At 41.0% G+C, this 14,559-nt stretch overlaps 1 long non-coding RNA gene across 1 annotated transcript in view; it reads right to left on the reverse strand.

Annotated features, from left to right (window-relative positions):
- LOC142073503 (uncharacterized) overlaps positions 1-14,559 on the reverse strand; it is a 110,225-nt gene that overhangs the window by 50,019 nt on the left and 45,647 nt on the right. Inside the window, exon 3 of the long non-coding RNA XR_012670387.1 lies at positions 14,225-14,357. This is a non-coding gene — a long non-coding RNA (uncharacterized LOC142073503). The remainder of the gene's footprint in view (positions 1-14,224; positions 14,358-14,559) is intronic.

The raw sequence follows: 14,559 nt of genomic DNA on the forward strand, positions 1-14,559 counted from the left end.
GAATTACTGGGTTCCTTTCATTCAAATCAGTTAGCTCCATGGGACTGCACCTGTCAGTTACCGACAGTGAATTTAATTTGGGGGAATCAGGACTTCTTGCATCAAGGGGTTAATGAGCAAAGTTTCTATAATATTGTATCATATTTACAAGAAATGGCTATAAGACACAGCTGTTCAAAACACTATGGTTCTATCTGAATAATTTAGAGGTGCTGGTTTTACTGCATATAAATAAAGGAAGGAGCAAAATTAGTTTATTTTGCTCTCAGATCTTTTATTCAAGACTCACAGTACTTTACTTACTATGAAGTAGGTGCAGTATTGGACCTAAAGTAAGGAAGATCAGCTTCCTAAGCAACATGTCTTAACAAACAGAAATACCTCAGATTATAATTACTATAGCCACACAAAAGCAGGTTTGCTGATACCTTTTTGTTCTTAATGCATTGAAAATTGTACAGTAGATAGTGTAGTTGGTATGAGCCCCTGTGTAATATCTGTCTGATAAGTGTCTTCTCACACCCTGAGGTCTTTTATAAGCAATTTGCATTCTACAATGAGACAAATCAGCTGGAGAGGGTTTGTTTGGTATAACAGAAAAGGAGTGTGAAAATATTCCAGCCGTACAGATGGCATTGCTCGTTAGCCCTGAACATATACATGTGCAAGTATTGTTTTTGCTCTTAACAAATAAAATCTTGCATAGAAAAAATCTATTTATAGAGGTGAAGTCACAGTTTGGTTGGATTGTAATAATTAGTAGTTCTCTAAAGAGAAAGAAATAGAATAAAGTCCTTCTTTGAACTAAGGTGTGCTGAAGGATTGACAGAAGTTAGAAAGGAAATGTTCCCTTTTCCTTGGTCTCTTAAGACAGTCGCCTGTAATAGGGCTATAGGCTATAGGGCTATAATAGGATCTGTTCTTTTTCATAGGCAAAAAGGTAAAGCAGCTAGACTTTCGTCAAATGAGATTATTTTACTGCTGGTGAGAAACTTTCCTTTGCTGAACAGAGACCGGCAGCGGCTGTAGAGTGTTCATCCAGAATTTGGCATACGCAGAGGTTTCAGTACATTGCGCCTACAAAAAGCTGAAGATCTTGAACTGCTAGTTCACTATGAGCATGATCCAAAGGCCGTTAAAGTCAACAAGATTTCTTTCAGTGTCTTCAAATATTTTGTTGTTGTTTTGTTCTGGGTTTTTTTAGTCAGTGGAAAGATTTCCAGTGGCTTTAATGGTCTTTGGATCAGGACCTAAAAGTTCTGAATTTGGCTTAAAATAAATTGTTCATTCAACAGCAGCAGGCAGTGGGGATGCAGAAGACTCTGACATTTATTAATAAGGACACCACACACCGTACCTATTATGGTGTGTCCCAATTAAATCAGAACTTTTTTGAAAACCGCCAACTTCATGTCTCAGTTGCAAGGAACAAAATCAAGAACCCATACTCGGCATGCCCTGTTGCCATTCCCCTCCAGTTTAAACCAGGAAGTTTGAAAGCCTCAGCTGAAGGCAAACACCACTGTATTGCCTGAGGGCGGAGGGAAAGATGATTCCAACTTTCCTGTGTTTTCTGTTTTCAGCCATGTTATAAATACAGTATTGTGAGAACCCCCTGCTTGTGCAGCTTCAGTTTCTGCTTCTGATTTTAGTCCAAACCAGATACAGTTCTGAGTAGAAAAATATCAGTCGTGCAAAGTGACAGAGATCTGGGATATTTTATTAAAACTTCTTCCATTTAAACTTAAATATACAATTTTCAGAAATTGTAAACTGTCATGATTTTTATAGCAATCAATACTGAGCTGAACTCACCCTGGCTTTATAATGCTCTCTGCTGTGACCCTAAGCCTAGGTCCCCAGTCATGGAAAGGCTTCTGGGGAATGTTACTGTGATGCAAAGTGGCTACCTACACTGTCTCCTCCTGAGGGAAAACCCCTCAGAATTATGGTGCTCTTAAGTTAGTAGTTGGATAGATATTACTGAATCACAGATATGCAATAATATTAATATAATAGCAATGACTCACTAGATATGTATTGTTGAAAATAATGCCAACAAATACCATATGTGACTTCCAGATACATCAAAGAATTGTGCATATATTTATCTAATTTGCTTCTTTGATAAAACTCCACGTTTAATGGGAGACTGTATGAATTTTTGATGTCCATGAAGTATAGCTCATCAAGAGGTGTGAGTGCAGCCGTTCACCAAGCACTTGCTCTATAAAACTAGAAAAGCTGTTCATGTGAAAGGCACTTGGCTTTTGATTATAAATATCAAACCATCTTCTTTCTCCCTTTTTTGTATGTTTTGTGTGATACATATAAGTTCTATATGAGACAGGTCCATGTCCCTTCCGACAGTCCAACTTTTTACATTCTTCAGTATGCCCCCCTATATTCTCAGTCTTTGTTCCTTCTCCTGCCCACCCAATTGTTATTCAGTTGTCAATGGGCCAGTCTTTTCTCTTGATTGGCATCACTCAACAATGGAGTCCTCCGTTTTATTCACTGATAATTCTTGTACAGTACTGGCAGTGTCCGAATAAGCTTCTCCACCCTACCTTAGCAAAGCGCCTTCACCCTGACTTGGAATGCAAAGCTCCATGGGTGAGAGTGTAGCTCAATTACATGTCAATTTAATTCCTGGCCTGTCCACTGAGATTGTCACTGATGGTAGCAAGAATGATGGCTTTTCTGATGTTGATTACTGTCTAATAAGAGCTAAGAAAGAGTCCTAATAAACACACTGGATTTATGGTTTATTACAACAATGTGTAACCCACCAATTCCTCCCTTCTCTGTTTGTCCCTACGACTGCAGGGATACTGATGGACCACTTCCCCTTGAATTATCCCTTAGAATACATGTTAGCAGCTTTTACTAAACAATCTGTTCTGCCTTGTATTTAGCTGTGACACTTAGGGCTTGTCTACTCTGCCAAGTGGTTGACAAAACTTTTGTCTTTCACAGGTACTTAAAAAAGCCCTCCGCCCACCCCCGAAACACAAAAGTTTTGCCGTGGCAAGTGGCAATGTGAACGTGGCTTTGTTGGCGGGAGTGCTCTCCTGCCGACAAAGCGAACAGTGCTTGCAGGGCTGGAAGTATTTTGTCGGCAAAAGTGCCGACAAAGTGCTGACAAAGAGCATTTAGACATGCTGACATTTAGCGACAAGGCTGTGTCGACACAGCCTTGTTACTAAAAGCTGCGTGGTATAGACAAGCCCTGACCTGAAGAGCTCCATGTAGCTTGAAAGCTTGGTTCTTTCATCAACAGAAGTTGGTTTGGTAAAAAATATTACCTCACCCACCTTATTGAGGTCAGAACAACTAGCAATAAAGTGAGAAAGGCTAAAAGTCAAGTAGAGCTGGACCTTGCAAAGGTAATTAAAACCAATAGTAAAAGGTTCTATAGCCATATAAATAAGAAGAAGACGTGGGACCACTTAACACTGAGGATGGAGTGGAGGTTAAGGATAATTTAGGCATGGCCCAATATCTAAACAAATACTTTGCCTCAGTCTTTAATAAGGCTAATGAGGATCTTAGGAATAATGATAGCATGACAAATGGGAATGAGGATATGGAGGTAGATATTACCATATCTGAGGTAGAAGCGAAACTCGACTAAATGCTTAATGGGACTAAATCGGGGGGCCCAGATAATCTTCATCCAAGAATATTAAAGGAATTGGCACATGAAATTGCAAGCCCATTAGCAAGAATTTTTAATGAAGCTGTAAACTCAGGGGTTGTACCATATGATGGGAGAAATAGTTCCTATTTTTAAGAAAGGAAAAAAAAGTGATCCGGGTAACCACAGGCCTGTTAGTTTGACATCTGTAGTATGCAAGGTCTTGGAAAAAAATTTGAAGGAGAAAGAAGTTAAGGACATTGAGGTCAATGGTAAATGGGACAAAATACAACATGGTTTTACAAAAGGTAGATCATGCCAAACCAACCTGATCTCCTTCTTTGAGAAAGTAACAGATTTTTTAGACAAAGGAAACACAGTGGATCTAATTTACCTAGATTTCAGTAAGGCATTTGATATGGTGCCACATGGGGAATTATTGCTTAAATTGGAAAAGATGGGGATCAATGTGAAAATTGAACGGTGGATAAAGAATTGGTTAAAAGGGAGACTACAGCGGGTCATACTGAAAGGTGAACTGTCAGACTGGAGGGAGGTTACCAGTGGAGTTCCTCAGGGATCGGTTTTGGGACCAATATTATTTAATCTTTTTATTACTGACTTCGGCACAAAAAGTGGGAGTGTGCTAATAAAGTTTGTGAATGATACAAAGCTGGGAGGTATTACCAATTTAGAGAAGGACTGGGATATCATACAGAAGGATCTGGATGACCTTGTAAACTGGAGTAATAGTAATAGGATGAAATTTAATAGTGAGAAGTATAAGGTCAATCATTTAGGGATTAATAACAAGAATTTTAGTTAGAAGCTGGGGACTCATCAATTAGAAGTAACGGAGGAGGAGAAGGACCTCGGAGTATCGGTTGACCACAGGATGACTATGATATGGCCAATGTGATATGGCCGTGAAAAAAGCTAATGCGGTCTTGGGATGCATCAGGCGAGGTATTTCCAGTAGAGATAAGGAGGTGTTAGTACCGTTATACAAGGCACTGGTGAGACCTCATCTGGAATACTGTTTGCAGCTCTGGTCTCCCATGTTTAAGAAGGATGAATTCAAACTGGAACAGGTACAGAGAAGGGCTACTAGGATGATCCGAGGAATGGAAAACCTGTCTTATGAAAGGAGACTCAAGGAGCTTGGCTTGTTTAGCCTAACCAAAAGAAGGTTGAGGGGAGATATGATTGCTCTCTATAAATATATTAGAGGGATAAATACCGGAGAGGGAGAGGAATTATTTAAGCTCAGTACCAATGTACAAGAACAAATGGATATAAACTGGCCATCAGGAAGTTTAGACTTTAAATTAGATGAAGGTTTCTAACGATGAGAGGAGTGAAGTTCTGGAATAGCCTTCCAAGGGAAGCAGTGGGGGCAAAAGACCTATCTGGCTTCAAGATTAAACTCAATAAGTTTATGGAGGAGATGGTATGATGGGATAACATGATTTTGGCAATTAATTGATATTTAACTATTAATGGTAAATAGGCCCAATGGCCTATAATGGGATGTTAGATGCTGTAGGATCTGAGTTACTACAGAGAATTATTTCCTGGGTATCTGGCTGGTGAATCTTGCCCACATGCTCAGGTTTCAGCTGATCACCATATTTGGGGTCGGGAAGGAATTTTCCTCCAGGGCACATTGAAAGAGGCCCTGGGTTTTTTTTGCCTTCCTCTGTATCATGGGGAACGGGTCACTTGCTGGAGGTTTCTCTGCACCTTGAAGTCTTTAAACCATGATTTGAGGACTTCAATAGCTCAGACATAGGTGAGAGGTTTATTGCAGAAGTGGGTGGGTGAGATTCTGTGGCCTGAATTGTGCAGGAGGTCAGACTAGATGATCATAATGGTCCCTTATGACCTTAATATCCATGAGTCTATGAGTCTTTCTAGTAGTAGCTAGATGGACTACCAACGCATCTGATGTAGGCTGCTCTCAGTTGGTACTCTCTATCACAAGTTCAGATCATTACCATTTGGTCCTAGCACGTTGTATATTTCTGTTTGAGTTTTTTATGAAATTACATCTGATTTGGTTGTGGTTGCTATCCTTATCTAGGATTCGTTGTCTCATAGATGGGGATAGGCCTTTGAGGAACATGTGTGTTACACAGAGAGAAACACAAATACTCTTGCTTGAAGGCTGCAGTGTATCACTACTTTATTCCTTAGAATTTAGAATGATTACACACAAGAACCCCAAAATAGAGAAAACAGGCTCCGAGAGGCACAGCTCATCCCACCTTGCTTTAAGCTGGCCCTTTCCATCCTGATTCTGATCCCATAATGCTTTTGTATAGTGCACCCAAGCCATAAACATGACCAGGAAACCCCCCACTCTTAAAGTGGTAGCTTGCAATTTCAACACAGTCCTCAATACACCCCAGTGGACTTAGCCCCCCCTGAAACTAATTAGCTGCCTCCCAGGTGATGGGTCTTAGACAGAAGGCTAACAAACAGCTCTGCTGGGAGAGAAGGCTGAAGAGAACACATAGGGTCCATCAGGAGACTCTGGGTCTTGGGAAAAGACATGGTAAGATCCAGGCAGCAGAAGGACCCAGGATATCTATTTAATTTATGTTGGGCTGTTTTAGTATTTGAGACATAAACCCACCTGTGAAGAAAGGGACTGAAATTCTTCTGCTTTTGGGAGCTTCATATTATGCCCTGGCCAATGAGTTGGACCCACCAGCTTACACAGATTACCAGGTGCTCAATAGGACAAGTAAAGCTGATTTGAAATATGTGCTCCTGAAACAGCTTAGCATTTGTTTGTCATTTCAATTTACTGCCGCACAGTTCAAATGTAAACTTCAGTTGTTTTTTATCCACTACCTTTTAAACAAATAGTGCAAGTAATCACCATTTCTGAATGGTGTAATGAATCTGAAATGGAGATGTAAGTCTCCATTCACACCAGCTGCTCTTGATGAGCTGTAATTAAACACCATGTCAATCTAGACTGAGTTTTGAGCAGCCACCCACCCTTTGCCTTATTTAAATTGGGTTAAAAGCTAAAAAATTCACCCAACTTTACTGTAAAGCAGGACAGCACTTGTAAAGACTGACCTGTCAAGGGCAAATTCAGCAGGGTTTCCCTAAGTCAAAGGGCAAAGCAAAGTTACAGGCTGTGGAAAGGGTAGGGCTAGAGCTGTCCATGTTTGGGGCAGTGCTGGCTAGTGAAGGACCCTGGCTGAATGGAGCGCCCCCTTCCCCCCCCCCCCAAAAAAGCCCACCCAATCACTTGGAAATAAATATATGGAAACTCAATGAACGATGTAAATTCCACCTCTCATGGAGTGAACTAGCGCTGTTTACTCCTTGAAACGCCCAAAAGAGGATTGCCAGACATGCATACATTTCCTTTTAAAGTTCATCTAAAAACTGTGACCATATTTTTTCTGCTACAGAATCAATTAAATATGAAGATTCAGGTTCTTCTGGCTCTGAGTGCCCACAGCTCTGTGAAACTATGGACATCTAAGCCTTGAAGGAAGCTAACAGAACAGAGATATAGAAGAGTGTCCCATCTTTGTGTTTCAGGGCAGGGCAGAGGGGGAATCATCAGATGGAAACAGGAACAAATTGTTCCATGACCTAGTACAATACACTTGACTAGATGTTTTGGCACATGTTGATATTCCTCTTAAATATCTGGGATAGGGCACTGCTGGCGGCAGGACATGCAACTAATTGGACTGTTAATCTACTGTGAAATCACAGTTCCTATTGTGTATTTCTGCAGGAAAATCACTCACTTTAATAACCTTCAATGGCTGGTGGTTCATCAAGATATTGATTATAATGTTTTATTGATTGTTTATAAAACACTGCACAGCCACCTACTGAGCTAGTTAAGTGACTTGTTTGTCCCATATGTTCTAGGTGACGAGACTATTGATAATCCCTGTGCAGATTCACTCTGCTGGTGCTCAAACCATTGCACATTATTAGTCCTCTCTTGCAGAATTCCCCCTCCTCTGGGAATTCAAAATGTGAAGCACCTTGCTATTGCAAGGTCTTATATGGGGTATTTATTTTGTCCATGCTCATAACTGGATAACTGCGTTGCTACCTGAACACTTTGGTATGTGAGCACAGAGGGTCTATGTATTATAGTGACTGATCATTTTATTGCAGAAATAGTTATGGTTATGGTGCATTTGAAGCTTACTAACATTTATTATACTGTACAAGGCTACAGAGGCCTAGATTGGACCCACGCTTCTGTCGCTCTGATATGTTCCCAGGCTGAAGCAGACACAACGAGCTGTCCTCCTTGTATACGAACTTCTGAAAAGGGGCAAGATTTCACCTGGACACAATTTTGACCGGAGTAGAGGGTTGTGTCCTTGGGGACTAGTTCATTCATCCCTCTTGGCAGCAGCACCCACTGTTTTAAAAAACCCAACAACAACCAATCAACAGACCCACTTTCAAAGGTTTCAGTTTCCAAAGTCTGTGAAGCTGTAAGGTTGGGATTTTCAAAGAAGCCTAAGGGAGTTAGATGCTTGATTCCCCTTGAATTCCAATAGGATTTGAGTGTTCAGTTCCCTATGGGGCACAGTATTGCCATCCCTATGCACTGAAAAACCATAAGTCATCCCCCTCCCCCCCCCCCCCCCAAATTGGCTTAAAATTATGCGATTTTTAAAAAACAGATTTGGGGTTCTTTTATTGGCTGTCTGGTTTCTTAGCTTTTAGGTTGCATTCAGATCACATTTTCAAACTTTTCCCCCACAGTTATAAGGACTAGAAATGTACATTTAAAAAAAAAAATGAAAGCTGAGATTCTCTTGCATTCATATCACTCCAGAAGGTGGGACTTAAGTTAAAATACTAAATATTCTCTGTTTCACAAAAAAAATCAAGAGAGTTGACATCTCTCTCTCCCTCCCCCCACTCCCTCAAAATCACAGAATAAGACTTTCCAGTGCAAAGTGTCTTAGTAAATTCGCCTAATGAAACCAACAGATGATTGTGTCAAAAATTGCATCAGCTCTTGAAGCAGACTATGGATTAAATTAAATATACCAGTTAGAAGTAAACATGTGTAACCAGTCTAAGAATAAAAAAATCTAGACTTCTAGACATCACACAATAATCTTAATAAATACTGGGAGGGAGAAAAGGGAATGAAATGTGATATAACATGGATTTTTATGTTGTGCTATCCCCTTTAATTGCAAAGGGGTTTAAATATCCCTATACAGAAACTGTTTTATGAAGGTATCTGAAATTCTGGAAAAAAATATTTGTTGTCCAGTGATACAGCAGAATAATTTATCTGCAAACTTCTAGCGACCAATGCAGTATATTTAGCACTTTATAATCCTTACACATTCCACAGTCCTAGCTATCTGAAGGTCAGACCTAGGGGAGACACTTCAGAAAAGTTACATAAACAACTCTGAACCCTCGGTAGAGAAAATGTATACTTTGAACATGTTGAAACTATCCATATTAAGTCAGTTTAGCACTTTGATTAAAGAGTTTAATCAATCACCATCCTAAGCTGTTTATTAATCACTTTATCAAGCAGTTGATGCATTGCTGGTTTTAATAGAATCCATTTATTTTGATTTCTACCTACTTCATCTTTCCAAAGGGCTTTCTGAATCAGCTGTGATAAAAAAAAGGGAGGGGGGGAGCTTAGTTGCATCTAAACACTAGGACGAAAGCTCAGGCCTCACTCGCACATACTTCATTATCAACACTCTGCACCGACTTAGCCAATTTATTAAGGGTAAAAAAAACCCTGCTTGGAGTGAGTCTTTTGGTGAACCACTCGGTTTAGCTCAGATAAACAGAGGCCATTCGTTTGCTTTCACACCTGACAACCTCATGATATATGATCCTAATAAGATTAATCTTTTTCCCCCCCCTTTTGTTTTGTTTAGTGGCCCTAGTTTGTGATCTTCTTTCTTTCCCCTCACTGGCCACTTTCAACACCTTTGGTTAAGGCTTGTGGTTAGAAGTTAAAAAAAGTCACTTTCTTATTACAGGGAAACAAGATTTATATATAGAACAAGTGATATATATAAAAATGCATGACATTTGTTACATAGTTAAAACATTATTCTGAGACTATGCACTGCACAAGTAGTGGGGGAAATTCTTATTATGCACAACTTGGTATTAAAAGCCAGCAGAGCTTGGAAAATCCGCATAATCAAATATGTGCTTTGTAAATTCAGAGTGTGGGGGGGAAGTGAACAACTGGGGCTACAGCTGACTTTTATTTAAAGCAAATACAATGCTATCTTTCATGAGGTTTCATTTAACTGTTTTCCTGCGTATGGCACTGTGAACCTCAGAAATCTAGGGGGAAGCATATCGAACAAGCTTGTCTGGTTCTGCTTTCAGTTATAAACATTAACGTGAAGCTTTGATATATGCTGCGCATTAGTAGCTACACAAATTTCCTATTTGTGAGTTTTAGTTGTATCAGTGGCATGTTCCATAAACCATCACAAAACCCTGTGTGTTTAGTTGTTGCTCCTGCTTGCTTGTTTCGCTTTGCTGCTGCTGTTGTTGCTCCAAGACAGGTGATGAGAAGGTCGTTAGACATATGAATATTTTTTGGCAAGGAAGTAAAAACATGCATTTAATTTTAAATCCCCTTGTGTCATTTATGTCACGTACATAATAAGGCCAGAAAGCTGCAGAGTCCCATAAGCCAGGGTTTGGTAATGGATTTTAGCATTATAAACTTTTTTCTCACCCGGTCAAACATGGCTTCTTAGTATGAGCTTTACCACTGTAAATAAAGCTAAGGGGTCTATTCTCTCTATGTGAAACTGACTGTCCTGTTTGTTGTGAAGAGATCAGATATATATTATTATGACATATTCATATAGAAATGGATAATGATTATCCTAGTTGTGAGTGATAGCAACTGTGTAACCTCTTTTATGAAGCAGATTTTCAGGGTGACCTGGTATGCAGTGCATTTGCAGAGAACCCAGCTTGGATCCCACTGAAGTCAATCGGAGAATTCCAGTTGATTTCAACTGGAGTAAGAGCAGATCTCAGGTTTGGAATCCTGAGATGTTCAGCTTGGTGTCCGGGAAACGTGAAATAGGTTAACGTAATGAGATTCTCAATAAATCTTCACTTGGTGGCTGGACAAGGAACAGTTAAGAACTGCCCATGTTTAACGACTTGCCCTTGCCCTTAAGATAATGGTGATACTGTATGGGTGATATATAGTGTTCCTTACAGCACCTTACAAGAGCAGTGCAGCCACGCTACATGTAGCAGGTTTAGCGTGGCAGTAAAATGTGTTCCAACTGGCTATCAAGTGAAACAGAATGGCCACCAAGCTGACTTGCAGTGGTTCCAGAAATATTAATTTGTAAACCGTGCTGCAAAATTAGTGATACTGCAGCCTCCCTGGGCATTGGATCAGCAGCCCAGCTGTGAAAACCACTTCTAGTCAGCTGTCAATTGAGATGGAATGGCCATCCAGCTGAATTGCAGTGTTTCCAAAAATTTTAATTAAGAGTGGGACACTGCTGCTAAGCAGCAGCTTTGTAGCCCCTGCAGGAAGCTGTAACACGACAGTTAAAAATATTGTACTGTCGTGTATGTGAAACTGTCATTAATATCGTAGGCCAAACCCTCCTTGCCTTTCCCACAGAAATAGAGCCAATGATGCCGATAAGACTGGCTGAACCCAGAAGTCCTTACACAGGGCTTGGTACTGGAACCCTTACTCATAGGATTAGTCTGCATGCTATTGATCCCACTGAGCTCATCACCACAACTTGCTTAATGTAAATGTGGCAAAATTGGGCCCTCGGTTTTCACTCAGCCCTTAGTGGAGTCAACGGGATTTTTGTCTAAGGACGAAGTAGAATTTTAAGAACCTCAAGAGTTTGTTCTGTATCCCCTCTTCCAGGGTAAGGCCCCAATCTTGCACGGCAGCCGCTAGTGAGACCTGCCCTGTAGCCTGCACGGGTTTCCATTGAAGTCAGTGGGCACAGGGACTGCAGATTACATTGCAAGATCAGGAGGCTGAACCTCTGCTTTGAGGAGTTTATCAAATGCACATAGGAAGTGGCTTAAAGGCTGTAAGATGACTACTCAACTTGGAAGAAACGTCTTAAAAAAACATTTAATTAAAATCAGCGACATATTTTTTTTATCACTAAAAACAGAAAAAAAACAGATTTTTTTTGACTTTGCTAGCAGAAAAGTTTGATTTGTAAACAAATATACCCCAATAAAAATGATTGAATGTGGCCAGAGGTCTTTTGACAGTTTGGAACTAATCAATGGAAGTATGCGTGAGAGATTAATGTTCAGAATGCGACTGGGCATGTGCAATAAGCACTTAAACATCCCACTGAATTAAAGTAAAACCTTTTTAAAATTGTGGTCTAGTGAGCAGAGCGCTAGAGGCCTAAGGAGACCTGGATTCTATTCCTGACTCTCTGCGTGATTTTGGGCAAAACATACCACCTTACTGCATCACCCTTTGTCTAGCCCAAACTACATCCCAAACTAGGGACACCGCTTGTTCAGGGAAAGCCCCCTGGTGGGCCGAGCCAGTTTGTTTACCTGCCGCGTCAGCAGGTTCGGCCGATTGCAGCTCCCACTGGCCGCGGTTCGCCATCCCAGGCCAATGGGGGCTGCGGGAAGCGGCGCGGGCTGAGGAATGTCCTGGCCATCGCTTCCCGCAGCCCCGATTGTCCTGGAGCAGCAAACCGCAGCCAGTGAGAGCCGTGATTGGCCGAATCTGCGGACACGGCAGGTAAACAAACCGGCCCAGCCCACCAAGGGCTTTCCCTGAAGAAGCGGTGCCCCTAGTTTGGGAACCACTGGTCTATCCTGTCTAGTTAGACTGAATTCAGGTCAGGCACTATCTTTTACTATGTATTTGGACAGTTCTTAACACCATATGGACCAAACGTGGGTTTGAGATCTAAGCACAACAGTAATATAAATAATATGTGCTTATATTGTGACCCAATCGGCTCACTACTTAAGCATCCAGGATTTAAATAGACTCGTGGTGGTGATGTTGGCTTTGGCACATCCAGATTTATATTAAATGTGTGTTTTAACCAGATCTGCTTCAAAGAAATAGCATAGACATTTCAGTGTTAAATAAAACTCAAACAACAAACAAAAATGCAGAATAAAATCCCCATGGAAACTCATACCAAAAATGAGTAAAAGAAATTTTCCGATTGCTCTGACTAGGAATGAATGAATTAACCTTAAAATTCAAGTGATAATGGTTCTTTTGATTGGCCACTCAAATCTTACCCAATTTTCTTTGGGAATGCTTAGAAATATTGTGAAATCATGTTTTCTTGCAAAATTGCTGATATTATCTGGTTCTGGTTGCATACAGGCAGAACAACCATCATATTATAGTGTCTCCAAGGATATGGATATGCTCCTTTATTTTGGGTTTTCATTTCCACATTTGGACAGTTTGTGTGTGAATTCTTCATACGGTCTAGAAGTGCTTATATGCAGCAGGTGGTAATACCAAAAGAGAGAACTCTCATAATTCTAGTACACAGTCTTAGGTTTTAAAGTGGGACCCAAGTGGGTTTTCAGCAAGTAGTAGGGAAAAGAAAGGATGGGGAAATTATTAATTTTGTTTGATGAGATCTTTTCTAAGGGGTCTTCACTATCGTGGTAAGTAGACCTAAGTTATGCTTAAGTTATGCTGCACTTAGGATGGAAGAACCCAATGTACAGCTACAGACTAGGGACCGAATGGCTAGGCAGCAGTTCTGCGGAAAAGGACCTAGGGGTGACAGTGGACGAGAAGCTGGATATGAGTCAGCAGTGTGCCCTTGTTGCCAAGAAGGCCAATGGCATTTTGGGATGTATAAGTAGGGGCATAGCGAGCAGATCGAGGGACGTGATCGTCCCCCTCTATTCGACATTGGTGAGGCCTCATCTGGAGTACTGTGTCCAGTTTTGGGCCCCACACTACAAGAAGGATGTGGATAAATTGGAGAGAGTCCAGCGAAGGGCAACAAAAATGATTAGGGGTCTGGAACACATGAGTTATGAGGAGAGGCTGAGGGAACTGGGATTGTTTAGTCTGCAGAAGAGAAGAATGAGGGGGGATTTGATAGCTGCTTTCAACTACCTGAGAGGTGGTTCCAGAGAGGATGGTTCTAGACTATTCTCAGTGGTAGAAGAGGACAGGACAAGGAGTAATGGTCTCAAGTTGCAGTGGGGGAGGGTTAGGTTGGATATTAGGAAAAACTTTTTCACTAGGAGGATGGTGAAACACTGGAATGCGTTACCTAGGGAGGTGGTAGAATCTCCTTCCTTAGAAGTTTTTAAGGTCAGGCTTGACAAAGCCCTGGCTGGGATGATTTAATTGGGGATTGGTCCTGCTTTGAGCAGGGGGTTGGACTAGATGACCTCCTGAGGTCCCTTCCAACCCTGATATTCTATGATTCTATGATTCTATGCTACTCCAGCTACATGAATAACATAGCTGGAGTCGACATAGCCTAAGTCAACTTACCCCGGTGTCTACACTGCGCTGCGTCAATGGGAGATGTTCTCCTGTTGACTTACCTTACTCTTCTCGTAGAGGTGGAATACCAAGGTTGACTGGAAAGTGCTCTGCCATTGATTCAGTGGGTCTTCACTAGACCTGCTAAATCGACTCCTTGCAGCAGGGTTGATCTCCCTGTAGTGAAGACCAGCCCTAAGAAGCAAGAAAGGACAACACATCTGAGTAAAAGTTGAGAGGGCACTATATGAGAAAACAAACATGACAGAATAAGACTTCCAAAATGAAACAGTCCATGGGAGATAAATTGAAAACTCTAAGAATGTGTGTGTGAGGGGAAGAGTCTCATTTGTCTTTCAGGGACTGAGCAAAAAAGCATGATTAAAAGCTAATTTGA

This window comes from Caretta caretta, chromosome 10 (assembly GCF_965140235.1).
Source record: "Caretta caretta isolate rCarCar2 chromosome 10, rCarCar1.hap1, whole genome shotgun sequence".
NCBI classification, from domain to species: Eukaryota; Metazoa; Chordata; order Testudines; family Cheloniidae; genus Caretta; species Caretta caretta.